Below are 14344 nucleotides of genomic sequence, written 5' to 3' on the forward strand. Positions count from 1 at the left end.
AGTCTCTGGAAGGGTCGAAATGCACGGCGTGGGAGACTTGAAGGTAAAGAACGATAACGACAACACGCCCATTGCTGCGGGGAAAAGACACCTCAAATTATTCTCCATATGAGCGAGAAGGAATGATTGAATTGTACGAAAGGGTTGTATGGAATTGACTTACTTTGGATGATAAGGCAGAAGGACAATTTCCTGGTCCTTATTCTGTACCATGAAGTTTTGGAGGTAGTCCCTAGCAGTTTCACGCTCAAAGTCACCGAGACTCAAGAAAGACTCGTGCATGTAGTATGGATCCGCCTCATAGATTTGCGAGACTTCTTCTCTCTTCATGACGGAGCTCATATGTAGCGCAAAAAGGTGGACGATTGTATAATCGAGCTGCCTTGTTAGAAACATCTCAAAGATATGGTCAAACCGCAGGAAGAACACCTCCGTGGGTGGTGTGTCGATGTAGCACTTCCCCTCAGGCACATGAGCCACGTATGTCAGATATCCTGGATCCTTTGAGGCTAGTTGGCTTTTCTTAGTCGATAGGAGATGGTCGTGCAGTCTCTTGAGATCCCCTGATAGTGCCTCAAGCGGTTTCGGCGGTAGCGTCGGCTCGCCCTTGAGATGGAACATGGCCGCACCTTTCACGGGTACATGCTCTTCAGAATCCTTCGTCTGGCTGCTATGTTCTCTGGCTTGTTTGGAGGCAGTTATCTTCCCCGATCTCTTCGTCTCCTTTTTCTTGGGCACACCTTCCAGACCCTTCCTTAACCCCTGCCCCAGTGTTGCCGGGCTAAGCATTGTACGACCCCCGGCTAGTTGAGCCTGTGTTGAGGTGGCATCTTCAGGCGTGTTCTGTGAGGATTTCATGAAGAGAGACTTCTTGCAATCCCTGCTATGACCTTCCTGCCCGGGCAGATCATCCATATCCTCATTAGCATGCTGATAGCCCGATTCGTCATATGGTTGACTCATCATATCTATGTCACAATCATACGCGTTTGTATTGAGGAACCCCATTGGGTCGACCTCCGTCTCATCATCCATTCTCTGTACTACAGGACCGATTACATCAGCCGGTACTATTGCACCACCTTCATCACGTCGTCCGCCGCTCTCACCCGGCAGTACAGGAGCTGGTAATTGCGTAGGAGGGGTGGTGGTCTCCGCACATTCTTGTTGATGTGTGCTTATTGGTGTGCTCTCGGCCGGCTCTAGACGAATAAGATTCTTCGACCATAGTAGCACCCAACCCTTGCAGCTTCCAATCCGTGGCAGGGTCTCGTTGCCCTCTCCCACATGCTGTACTAGAGGACGCGAATCCTCGTGCACCGATTTCACACTAGACAAGTTAACCCTGAAGTGCCCAGCAGGGATCGGCTGGTTGTGGAACGTGGGTTGCAAGGGGTTCATTATCACCCCCTTTCCCATGTCCACCTTATGGCCTTTGATCAAGTAAAGTATGGAGCACGGGGTTTCTTCGGCCTGCAAACACATGGTTGTGGCATAAAACATCCGAAAGGCAACGAAAATGGAATATTCTCTATGTATGTATGTATGTATGTATGTGTATATATATATATATATATATATAGGGAAAATGCATCCTACTACCGGGTGTAGTTACACCCATTTCTCATATACTACCATGTGGTAGTATATACTCTATTTTATTACTTATAGTATGCTCATATACTATATCTAAGATACTCCAAAGCGAATTATGTGAAAAAATTGCATGAGAGCCCATGTTTTATAATATTTGTGAAATACGTACATATTTGTACGTAAAAAGGAGTATGCTCAAAATATACTACATACTACATAAATAATAGTATATATACTACCTATACATTCTTACATATTACATACTACGCGTACATACTCTCCGATATGATAGATACTACCTAGAACGTATGAAACAAAAGTGGGAGTAACTACACCCGGTAGTAGGAAAAATTTCTCCTATATATATATATATATATATATATGTTGGTGTGACATGTAATTACCATGAGGGCGTCGAGCTCAGCCAAAGATGAAGGCCCACCTAGCGCGCCAGAGACTGAGGATGGGCTGCTATGAGCGGGAGTGGGTGGGAGAGGAGTCCCGGTTGCGTGAGCAAGTGATGGTGCGATGGTGTTGATGTTCACGGAGTTGGTCCCGTCGAAACTGGGTAACAAGAAATCATGTACCGTCTTGTCTGGATTTTCCTTCGTCCAGTTCATGATAGCTGGAACCAAGTTAGTAGCAAAATCATTTCTGCGGTAGTTACAGCTGCATTGACTGCCTACTGTAGCAACTCATTTTTCTCCTCGGCTATTTTTTCGCGTCCTCAGCTGCTTTTTTCTCGACCGCAAGCTTCACCTTCTCGTTGATGTCCGCCTGACTAAACTTCTTTTTCTGCTTCTTGGCCTTCAGGCCATTGTTGTAAAACACCTTCCACGTGGCACCATCTCCAGTGCTGTGCACATGACCATATTGCGGCCGCTGGTCCAAAGGGAGTCCCTTAAGTTCGTTCAAGGCCCGGTTGAGAGGGGTGTTCCACTTGGTCCTCATCGGAGAAGTAGGGCTTTTGGCTGCAAGCTGGTGTTGCTTCTCCTGCAGAAGGAGCGTGAACCGTTTAGGAATGTGTAGTCGACTAGATCTGGAGCTAAATGTAAGGTGGTAAAAGAATAATTACCAGTAGTCTGATCAATTTCCTTGTGATCTTGTCTATGTAAAAACCCTTCTTTTCCTTGTCCCACTTGTAGCGGGCCCTGATGAAGTCACGCTCCAAGGGGTTGGTGAACTTCGTGAAGGGGTCTGGGAGACCCGCGGCTTCATGTCCCGCGTCCTCCTTATCCTAATGGGACTTTTACCGAGGTAGCCACGGCTTCCGAGGTGATGCTTCCCCGTGTTCCTTTGCTTAAGGCTCTTGAATTTCACAGCCTTAGCCTTGGCTGCCTCGGTAGCGCAAGTGTCCTTGAACTTTTTGAACTCCTCTTTTGTAAGTGTTGGATTTTCCTCCAGAATCTTGAACAGGGGTTCATCAGCCTCAATAGCTCTTTTCACCCTCCCTTTCCAGGAGGCCAAATCATTGCTGAATATGCCCATGGCGTGATTGTTAATCTTTTTCATCTCCGGATCATCCCATGGTTGTTCTATGTTATCATCCCGGTCGGGGAACTTGAATCTCTTGTGCAACTTTGTCAGGAGCAACTACGTCAAATGTTCTTTACTCCTTAAGTCATCGTCGTTGATGCTCGCGCATTCCCGTAGGATGCATCCTACTTGGTTCCCATAGCACTTGCGAGGTTCTTCTGGATCTAATGGCTCACACTTGCCAGGTGCCATCTTTGTGATCACCAGTCGTCCAATCCTTAGTTTGTTAGGTTTTCATATCCTCTGCTTCTTCTACTTCTTCTTTTTGGTAGCGGCATCGGCACCGGTACCTTCCCCGCCGGTATCTTCCCCGCCGGTACCTTCCCCGCTGTTCTCGGCACCACCATTAGTCTCGGCGCCGCCATCAGTGTCGGCGTTGTCGGTGTCGATGACGGCGTCAGTACCATCATCGAGGCCGACCTGCAAACCTTGACTTTGCTTAGCAGTCAAATAGTCGAGGTACTCTTGTTCACCCTCATAATCCATCTCGTCTGCATCTTGGTCAAAAGGCCTAGTTTCTTCGTTGTTCGACATGTTTCCTATGATTAAGTCTCCTCGTTTAATTCTAAAACTATGAAAAAAAATGAGAAATGACATAAAAAAGAAATTTATGTTGCGGGAATGTCGTTTCCCCACTACTCCCAGCACTCGATATGCCTACCATCTAGCACAAATCATGCCAAAATTCACGGAAAATTTCGGCATGACCTTTGCTAAAAAATGGACATATCGAGCGCCTGAAATTCACCGGAATGGAAATGAATCAACACTCCGGTGTAACATAGGCCACTCGGATCATTTACCCTGCACATAATCATCATGTCCAAATTTCAAATATGACATGTCCAAAACATCAAATGACCACATATCACATGTCCACTTCATAACTAAAACCTGGCTAAATTCATAACTAAATATATAACCGAATTAACCATCTACCCTAACTAAAACCTAAGTAAATTAACCCAAAACCCTAGCTACCAGAGATAGTACGTGCGGTGGGGGGCTTATAGAGGGTGTCGGCCCGACGATGGCCGAGGTTGGGAGGGGGTCGGGGTCGAGCGTCGGGGCCGGAGCCAGGGTCGGGATCGGGGCAGGGGCCGGAGCCGGGGTCGGGGTCAGGGACGGGGCCGGAGCCGGGGTCGGGGTCGGGTCCGGGGCCGTGGGTGAGCGCCAGGGCTGGAGCCGGGGTCGGGGCCGGCGCCGGAGCCGGCGCCGGGGTCAGGGTCGGGGGAGAGTGCAGGGCCGCACCGAGCGCAGGGTGCGGCGAGGGAACCGGCGCAGCAAGAGCAGGGCTCCGGCGGTGCGACAGGGGAAGAGAGAGTGGGGATTTTGGGGGAAATAGGCGGGACGAAGAGAGGAGTGGGGTTTGGGGGCTTAAGTGGGAATAGCAGTAACGCGTTTACGAGAAATGCGATATAGCTAGTACAAGTAGCTATAGCGGTCTTCTTAGAAACCGCTACTGCTATAACCAGCATAACAGTTTTTCCTGGTTGTTTCCTTCTATTTTATTTTCCTTTATTTTCTCTCACTTTTCTTTTCCGAGAGTAGTGAACGAAGGGAAGACGATATATATTGCATCATTTGACGGTTAAGTATGTATATAAAATAGGAACATATATATTACATCATTGGACCCATGCATAATAATGGCTAAGTAGGTATACAAAATAGGAACATATATATTACATCATTTGACCGATAACATACAGTTCCTCAGCATTGACATTTTTGTTTTTTAGTCAGCTTCTTTCCCTTCGTGTTCATTGAAGAATAATTGAGCCCCTCATTGTGACTTTGCCTTTTCCATGGAGTACGATTTTTCTTAGGTAATGTAGTATTGATTCTTTTTTGACGTATACTTAATCATCATCGTCATCTTCCCTCATTGGGTTGTCGTACTGATCGTAGTCTTCCTTGTTGGCGACTCCATCGATTCCAATGATGTTCATTTTGCCTCTCCTCACGACAACATGGCTGGGATTGCACGGGTCGGTATGAAGAAGCATTGTGTCACGTGCTTAGCATGTACCCATGGTTCGTTTTTTGCGATAGTGTTCACGGTAGCGCTCTTGGCGTCGGGTATAGTCATGGTAGTCAAAATCCGGTTTTCTCTTTCGACATTCTTAGCCCATCTGACACGGAACATCGTCGTGTTGTGCAGTCGAGAGTAGTCCAGCTCCCAGATCTCCTTGATCCTTCCATAAAATCGTTCAGTTGCATCGTTGTCGCTGCCGGTCATGCATTCCATCATCACCCCTGACTTCTGATCATCACTGTCCATATCTTTGGCCTCCATGTAGAACGTGTATCCGTTGATATCGTATGCCTGATAGGTTACGACGTTGGGCGAGGGGCCATGTGCTAAGGCGTATATGAGCAATTCATCCTTAGAGCCCTCCTCCGGGGGATTAGCAATAATATGCTCTTTGAACCAATGTAGGAAAGTGGAGTTGTGCCCTCTAGTAACTTCAGCGTCCGTCCTGCATACCCCCCGGTCACGATACTTCTTTGCGATAATTTCTTTGTGCGGTGCCACGAAAGGATCTACCTCGTCTAAGTGTTGTAGCACTACCAAGTTTGCTCTGTCAAATTTGTTGCGTCGATCTGAGTATGCCATGTGCAGTTCCCTGCGACTGTTGCAGTGACCTTCTCCTTCGAGCCTCCCATCGTGCTTGTTAACGGGCAAACCAACACTAACACTAGGTGGCTGGTCTGCGCCATATAGAAAATTCTCGGAGAAAGAGATGCACTCTTGTTTCACATAGCCTTGGACGATGCTTCCATCCGAACGGGACATGTTACGAACGAATCCTTTGATGATCCCATTCATCCTCTCAAACGGCATCATGTTGTGCAGGAATGACGGCCCCAGGTCTATTATATCGTCCACAATATAGACACACAGATGCACCATCACGTCAAAGAACGCGGGCGGGAAGTACATCTCAAGCTCATCTAGTATCACAACGATCTCTTCCTGTAGCCTTCGGAGCTGCTTCACACTGATCAACTTACAAGAGATGATGTCGAAAAAGTTGCATAGACCAATAAGCCTGTCATGGACGTGCTTGTCCATTATCCCTCTAAGGGAAACAGGTAGTATCTGCGTCATCATCACATGATATTCATGGGACTTCATCTCGCTGAACCTTTTCTTGTCCGTGTCTAGATATGTGCTTATCTTGCCACAGTAACCGGAACTAACTTTGACTCTGGTAAGGCACTTAAAGAATAGATCGATCTCAGCCTAACTTAGGGTGAAGCGAGAAGGGGGGAAATAATTGTTGGGGAACGTTGAAGAAAATAAAAAATTTCTATGCTTCACCAAGATCAATCTATGAGTTCATCTAGCAACGAGAGAGAGGAGTGCATCTACATACCCTTGTAGATCGCGAGCGGAAGCGTTCAAGAGAATGGGGTTGAGGGAGTCATACTCGTCGTGATCCAAATCACCGATGATACTAGTGCTGAACGAACAGCACCTCCGCATTCAACACATGTACGGTTGGGAAGACGTCTCCTCCTTCTTGATCCAGCAAGGGGGGAGGAGAGGTTGATGGAGATCCAGCAGCACGACGGCGTGGTGGTGGATGCAGCAGCGATCTCGGCAGGGCTTCGCCAAGCTTCAGCGAGAGGGAGAGGTGGTGCGTGGGGAGAGGGAGGCGCCAAGAGCATGGGTGCGGCTACCCTCCCTTCCCTCCTCTTTATATAGGCCCCCTAGGGGGGGTGCCGTCCCTAGGAGATCCAATCTCCAAGGGGGGCGGTGGCCAAGGGGGTTGGCTTGCCCCCCAAGCCAAGTGGAGGCGCCCCCCACCCCTAGGGTTTTCAACCCTAGGCGCAGGGGGCCCAAGGGGGGCGCACCAGCCCACCAGGGGCTGGTTCCCCTCCCACTTCAGCCCATGGGGCCCTCCGGGATAGGTGGCCCCACCCGATGGACCCCCGGGACCCTTCCGGTGGTCCCGGTACAATATCGGTGACCCCCAAAACTTTCCCGATGGCCGAAACTTGACTTCCTATATATAATTCTTTACCTCCGGACCATTCCGGAACTCCTCGTGATGTCTGGGATCTCATCTGAGACTCCAAAAAACTTTCGGGTTACTGCATACTCATATCTCTACAACCCTAGTGTCACCGAACCTTAAGTGTGCAGACCCTACGGGTTCGGGAGACATGCAGACATGACCGAGACGCCTCTCCGGTCAATAACCAACAACAGGATCTGGATACCCATGTTGGCTCCCACATGCTCCTCGATGATCTCATCGGATGAACTACGATGTTGAGGATTCAAGTAACCCCGTATACAATTCCCTTTGTCAATCGGTATGTTACTTGCCCGAGATTCGATCGTCGGTATCCCAATACCTCGTTTAATCTCGTTACCGGCAAGTCACTTTACTCGTACCGTAATGCATGATCCCGTGACCAGACACTTGGTCACATTGAGCTCATTATGATGATGCATTAACGAGTGGGCCCAGAGATACCTCTCCATCATACGGAGTAACAAATCCCAGTCTCGAGTCGTGCCAACCCAACAGACACTTTCGGAGATACTCGTAGTGCAACTTTATAGTCACCCAGTTACGTTGTGACGTTTGGCACACCCAAAGCACTCCTATGGTATCCGGGAGTTGCACAATCTCATGGTCTACGGAAATGATACATGACATTTCGAAAAGCTCTAGCAAAACGAACTACACGATCTTTGTGCTACGCTTAGGATTGGGTCTTGTCCATCACATCATTCTCCTAATGATGTGATCCCGTTATCAATGACATCCAATGTACATAGTCAGGAAACAATGACTATATGTTGATCAACGAGCTGGTCAACTAGAGGCTCACTAGGGACATGTTGTGGTCTATGTATTCACACGTGTATTATGATTTCCAGATAACACAATTATATCATGAATGACAGACAATTATCATGAACAAAGAAATATAATAATAACCATTTTATTATTGCCTCTAGGGCATATTTCCAACAGTCACCCACTTGCACTAGATTCAATAATCTAGTTACATTGTGATGAATGAAACACCCATAGAGTTCTGGTGTTGATCAAGTTTTGCTCGCGGAAGAGGTTTTGTCAACGGATCTACTACATTCAGGTCTGTATGTACTTTACAAATATCTATGTCTCCATCTTGAACATTTTCACGAATGGAGTTGAAGCGATGCTTGATGTGCCTGGTCTTCTTGTGAAACCTGGGCTCCTTGGCAAGTGGAATAGCTCCAGTGTTGTCACAGAAGAGTGCGATCGGCCCCGACGCATTGGGTATGACTCCTAGGTCGGTGATGAACTCCTTCACCCAGATTGCTTCATGCGCTGCCTCCGAGGCTGCCATGTACTCCGCTTCACATGTAGATCCCGCCACGACGCTTTGCTTGCAACTACACCAGCTTACTGCCCCACCATTCAAAATATACACGTATCCGGTTTGTGATTTAGAGTCATCCAGATCTGTGTTGAAGCTAGCGTCGACGTAACCCTTTACGACGAGCTCTTCGTCACCTCCAAAAACGAGAAACATATCCTTAGTCCTCATCAGGTACTTCAGGATATTCTTGACCGTTGTCCAATGTTCCTTGCCAGGATTACTTTGGTACTTTCCTACCAAACTTACGGCAAGGCTTACATCAGGTCTGGTACACAGCATGGCATACATAATAGACCCTATGGCTGAGGCATAGGGGATGACGCTCATCTCTTCTATATCTTCTGTCGTGGTCGGGCATTGAGCCGAGCTCAATCTCACACCTTGCAATACAGGCAAGAACCCTTTATTGGACTGATCCATATTGAACTTCTTCAATATCTTATCAAGGTATGTGCTTTGTGAAAGACCTATGAGGCGTCTTGATCTATCCCTATAGATCTTGATGCCTAATATGTAAGCAGCTTCTCCAAGGTCCTTCATTGAAAAACTCTTATTCAAGTAGGCCTTAATGCTGTCCAAAAGTTCTGTATCATTACCCATCAAAAGTATGTCATCTACATATAATATGAAAAATGCTACAGAGCTCCCACTCACTTTCTTTTAAACGCAGGCTTCTCCATAAGTCTGCATAAACCCAAATGCTTTGATCATCTCATCAAAGCGAATGTTCCAACTCCGAGATGCTTGCACCAGCCCATAAATGGATCGCTGGAGCTTGCATACCTTGTTAGCATTCTCGGGATCGACAAAACCTTTCGGCTGCATCATATACAGTTCTTCCTTAAGATAGCCGTTAAGGAATGCCGTTTTGACGTCCATTTGCCATATCTCATAATCATAGTATGCGGCAATTGCTAACATGATTCGGACGGACTTCAGCTTCGCTACGGGAGAGAAAGTCTCATCGTAGTCAACCCCTTGAACTTGTCGATAACCCTTAGCGACAAGTCGAGCTTTATAGATGGTAACATTACCATCCGTGTCCGTCTTCTTCTTGAAGATCCATTTATTTTCTATCGCTCGCCGATCATCGGGCAAGTCTGTCAAAGTCCATACTTTGTTTTCATACATGGATTCTATCTCGGATTGCATGGCTTCAAGCCATTTGTTGGAATCTGGGCCCGCCATCGCTTATTCATAGTTCGAAGGTTCACTGTTGTCTAACAACATTATTTCCAGGACAGGGTTGCCATACCACTCTGGTGTGGAACATGTCCTTGTAGACCTACGAAGTTCAGTAGTAACTTGATCTGAAGTACCTTGATCATCATCATTAACTTCCTCTTCAGTTGGTGCTGGCACCACAGGAACATCTTCCTGAGTTGTGCTACTTACCGGTTCAAGAGGTAGTACTTCATCAAGTTCGACTTTCCTCCCACTTACTTCTCTCGAGAGAAACTCTTTCTCCAGAAAGGACCCGTTCTTGGCAACAAAGATCTTGCCTTCGGATCTGAGGTAGAAGGAATACCCAATGGTTTCCTTAGGGTATCCTATGAAGACGCCTTTTTCCGACTTGGGTTCGAGCTTTTCAGGTTGAACTTTCTTGACATAAGCATCGCATCCCCGAACTTTTAGAAATAACAGCTTAGGTTTCTTCCCAAACCATAATTCATACGGTGTCGTGTCAACGGATTTAGACGGTGCCCTATTTAAAGTGAATGTAGCTGTCTCTAGAGCGTATCCCCAAAAAGATAGTGGTAAGTCGGTAAGAGACATCATAGATCGCACCATATCCAATAAAGTGCGATTACGACGTTCGGACACACCGTTACGCTGAGGTGTTCCAGGCGGCGTGAGTTGTGAAACGATTCCACATTTCCTTAAGTGCGTACCAAATTCGTGACTTCAATATTCTCCTCCACGATCTGATCGTAACAACTTTATCTTTCGGTCATGTTGATTCTCTACCTCATTCTGAAATTCCTTGAACTTTTCAAAGGTCTCAGACTTTCGTTTCATCAAGTAGACATACCCATATCTACTCAAGTCGTCAGTGAGAGTGAGAACATAACGATATCCTCCGCGAGCCTCAACGCTCATTGGACCGCACACATCAGTATGTATGATTTCCAATAAGTTCGTTGCTCGCTCCATTGTTCCGGAGAACGGAGTCTTGGTCATTTTGCCCATGAGGCATGGTTCGCATGTGTCAAATGATTCATAATCGAGAGACTCTAAAAGTCCATCAGCATGGAGCTTCTTCATGCGCTTGACACCAATGTGACTAAGGCGGCAGTGCCACAAGTATGTGGGACTATCGTTATCAACTTTACATCTTTTGGTATTCACACTATGAATATGTGTAACATCACGTTCGAGATTCATTAAGAATAAACCATTGACCATTGGGGCATGACCATAAAACATATCTCTCATATAAATAGAACAACCATTATTCTCGGATCTCAATGAGTAGCCATCTCGTATTAAACAAGATCCAGATACAATGTTCATGCTGAAAGCTGGCACTAAATAACAATTATTGAGGTTCAAGACTAATCCCATAGGTAAATGTAGACGTAGCATGCCGATGGCGATCACATCGACCTTGGAACCATTCCCGACGCGCATCGTCACCTCGTCCTTCGCCAGTCTCCGCTTATTCCGCAGCTCCTGCTTTGAGTTACAAATATGAGCAACTGCACCGGTATCAAATACCCAGGAGCTACTACGAGTACTGGTAAGGTACACATCAATTACATGTATATCACATATACCTTTGGTGTTGCCGGCCTTCTTGTCCGCTAAGTATTTGGGGCAGTTCCGCTTCCAGTGTCCGCTTCCCTTGCAATAAAAGCACTCAGTCTCAGGCTTGGGTCCATTCTTTGGCTTCTTCCCGGCAACTGGCTTACCGGGCGCAGCAACTCCCTTGCCGTCCTTCTTGAAGTTCTTCTTACCCTTGCCTTTCTTGAACTTAGTGGTTTTATTCACCATCAACACTTGATGTTCCTTTTTGATCTCTACCTCTGCTGATTTCAACATTGAATATACTTCAGGAATGGTCTTTTCCATCCCCTGCATATTGAAGTTCATCACAAAGGTCTTGTAGCTCGGTGGAAGCGACTGAAGGATTTTGTCAATAACCGCGTCATCCGGGAGATTAACTCACAGCTGAGTCAAGCGGTTGTGCAACCCAGACATTTTGAGTATGTGCTCACTGACAGAACTATTTTCCTCCATCTTACAACTGAAGAACTTGTTGGAGACTTCATATCTCTCGACATGGGCATGAGCTTGGAAAACCATTTTCAGCTCTTCGAACATCTCATATGCTCCGTGTTGCTCAAAACGCTTTTGGAGCCCCGGTTCTAAGCTGTAAAGCATGCCGCACTAAATGAGGGAGTAATCATCAGCACGAGGCTGCCAAGCGTTCATAACGTCTTGGTTCTCTGGGATGGGAGCTTCACCTAGCGGTGCTTCTAAGACATAATCTTTCTTTGCAGCTATGAGGATGATCCTCAGGTTCCGGACCCAGTCCGGATAGTTGCTGCCATCATCTTTCAGGTTGGTTTTCTCTAGGAATGCGTTGAAGTTGAGGTGGACATGAGAGTTGGCCATTTGATCTACAAGACATTTTTCCAAAGGTTTTCAGACTAAGTTCATGATAATTAAGTTCATCTAATCAAATTATATAATGAACTCCCACTCAGATTAGACATCCCTCTAGTCATCTAAGTGATACATGATCCGAGTCGACTAGGCCGTGCCCGATCATCACGTGAGACGGACTAGTCATCATCAGTGAACATCTCCATGTTGACCATATCTTCCATACGACTCATGTTTGACCTTTCGGTCTCTTGTGATTCCGAGGCCATGTCTGTACATGCTAGGCTCGTCAATTTAACCTAAGTGTTTATGCATGTGTAAATCTGTCTTACACCCGTTGTATGTGAATGTTAGAATCTATCACACCCGATCATCACGTGGTGCTTCGAAACAACGAACTTTCGCAATGGCGCACAGTTAGGGGGAACACTTTCTTGAAATTATTATGAGGGATCATCTTATTTACTACCGTCGTTCTAAGTAAACAAGATGCAAAAACATGATAAACATCACATGTAATCAAATAGTGACATGATATGGCCAATATCATATAGCTCCTTTGATCTCCATCTTCGGGGCTCCATGATCATCTTCGTCACCGGCATGACACCATGATCTCCATCATCTTGATCTACATCATCGTGTCTCCATGAAGTTGCTCGCCAACTATTACTTCTACTACTATGGCTAACGGTTTACCAATAAAGTAAAGTAATTACATGGCGTTTAATCATTGACACGCATGTCATACAATAAATAAGACAACTCCTATGGCTCCTGCCGGTTGTCATACTCATCGACATGCAAGTCGTGATTCCTGTTACAAGAACACGATCTCATACATCACATATATATATCATTCATCACAACCTTTTTTCCCATATCACATCACAAGGCATATGCTGCAAAAATAAGTTAGACGTCCTTTAATTGTTGTTGCATGTTTTACGTGGCTACAATAGGGTTCTAGCAAGAACGTGTTCTTACCTACGTAAAATCCACAACGTGATTTGCCAAGTTATATTTACCCTTCATAAGGACCCTTTTCATCGAATCCGCTCCAATTAAAGTGGGAGAGACAGACACCCGCTAGCCACCTTATGCAACTAGTGCATGTCAGTCGGTGGAACCTGTCTCACGTAAGCATAAGTGTAAGGTCGGTCCGGGCCACTTCATCCCACGATACCGCTGAAGCAAATTAAGACTAGTAGTGGCAAGAAAGTTGACAGCATCTATGCCCACAAAAAAATTGTTTTCTACTCGTGCAAAGAGAACTACGCATAGACCTAGCTCATGATGCCACTGTTGGGGAACGTTGCAGAAAATAAAAAAATTCTACGCTTCACCAAGATCAATCTATGAGTTCATCTAGCAACGAGAGAGAGGAGTGCATCTACATACCCTTGTAGATCGCGAGCGGAAGCGTTCAAGAGAATGGGGTTGAGGGAGTCGTACTCATCGTGATCCAAATCACCGATGATCCTAGTGCTGAACGGACAGCACCTCCGCGTTCAACACACGTACGGTTGGGAAGACGTCTCCTCCTTCTTGATCCAGCAAGGGGGGAGGAGAGGTTGATGGAGATCCAGCAGCACGATGGTGTGGTGGTGGATGCAGCAGCGATCTCGGCAGGGCTTCACCAAGCTTCAGCGAGAGGGAGAGGTGCTGCGTGGGGAGAGGGAGGCGCCAAGAGCATGGGTGCAGCTGCCCTCCCTCCCCCCCCCCCTCTTTATATAGGCCCCCTAGGGGGGGGGCCCTAGGAGATCCAATCTCCAAGTGGGGCGGCCGCCAAGGGGGTTGGCTTGCCCCCCAAGCCAAGTGGAGGCGCCCCCACCCCTAGGGTTTCCAACCCTAGGCGTAGGGGGGCCCAAGGGGGGCGCACCAGCCCATCAGGGGCTGGTTCCCCTTCCACTTTAGCCCATGGGGCCCTCCGAGATAGGTGGCCCCACCCGGTGGTCCCGGTACAATACCGGTGACTCCCGAAACTTTCCCGATGGCCGAAACTTGACTTCCTATATATAATTCTTTACCTCCGGACCATTCCAGAACTCCTCGTGATGTCCGGGATCTCATCCGGGACTCCGAACAACTTTCGGGTTACTGCATACTTATATCTCTACAACCCTAGCATCACCGAACCTTAAGTGTGTAGACCCTACGGGTTCGGGAGACATGCAGACATGACCGAGACGCCTCTCCGGTCAATAAC

The sequence above is a fragment of the Triticum aestivum genome, chromosome 4B, assembly GCF_018294505.1.
Source record: "Triticum aestivum cultivar Chinese Spring chromosome 4B, IWGSC CS RefSeq v2.1, whole genome shotgun sequence".
NCBI classification, from domain to species: Eukaryota; Viridiplantae; Streptophyta; class Magnoliopsida; order Poales; family Poaceae; genus Triticum; species Triticum aestivum.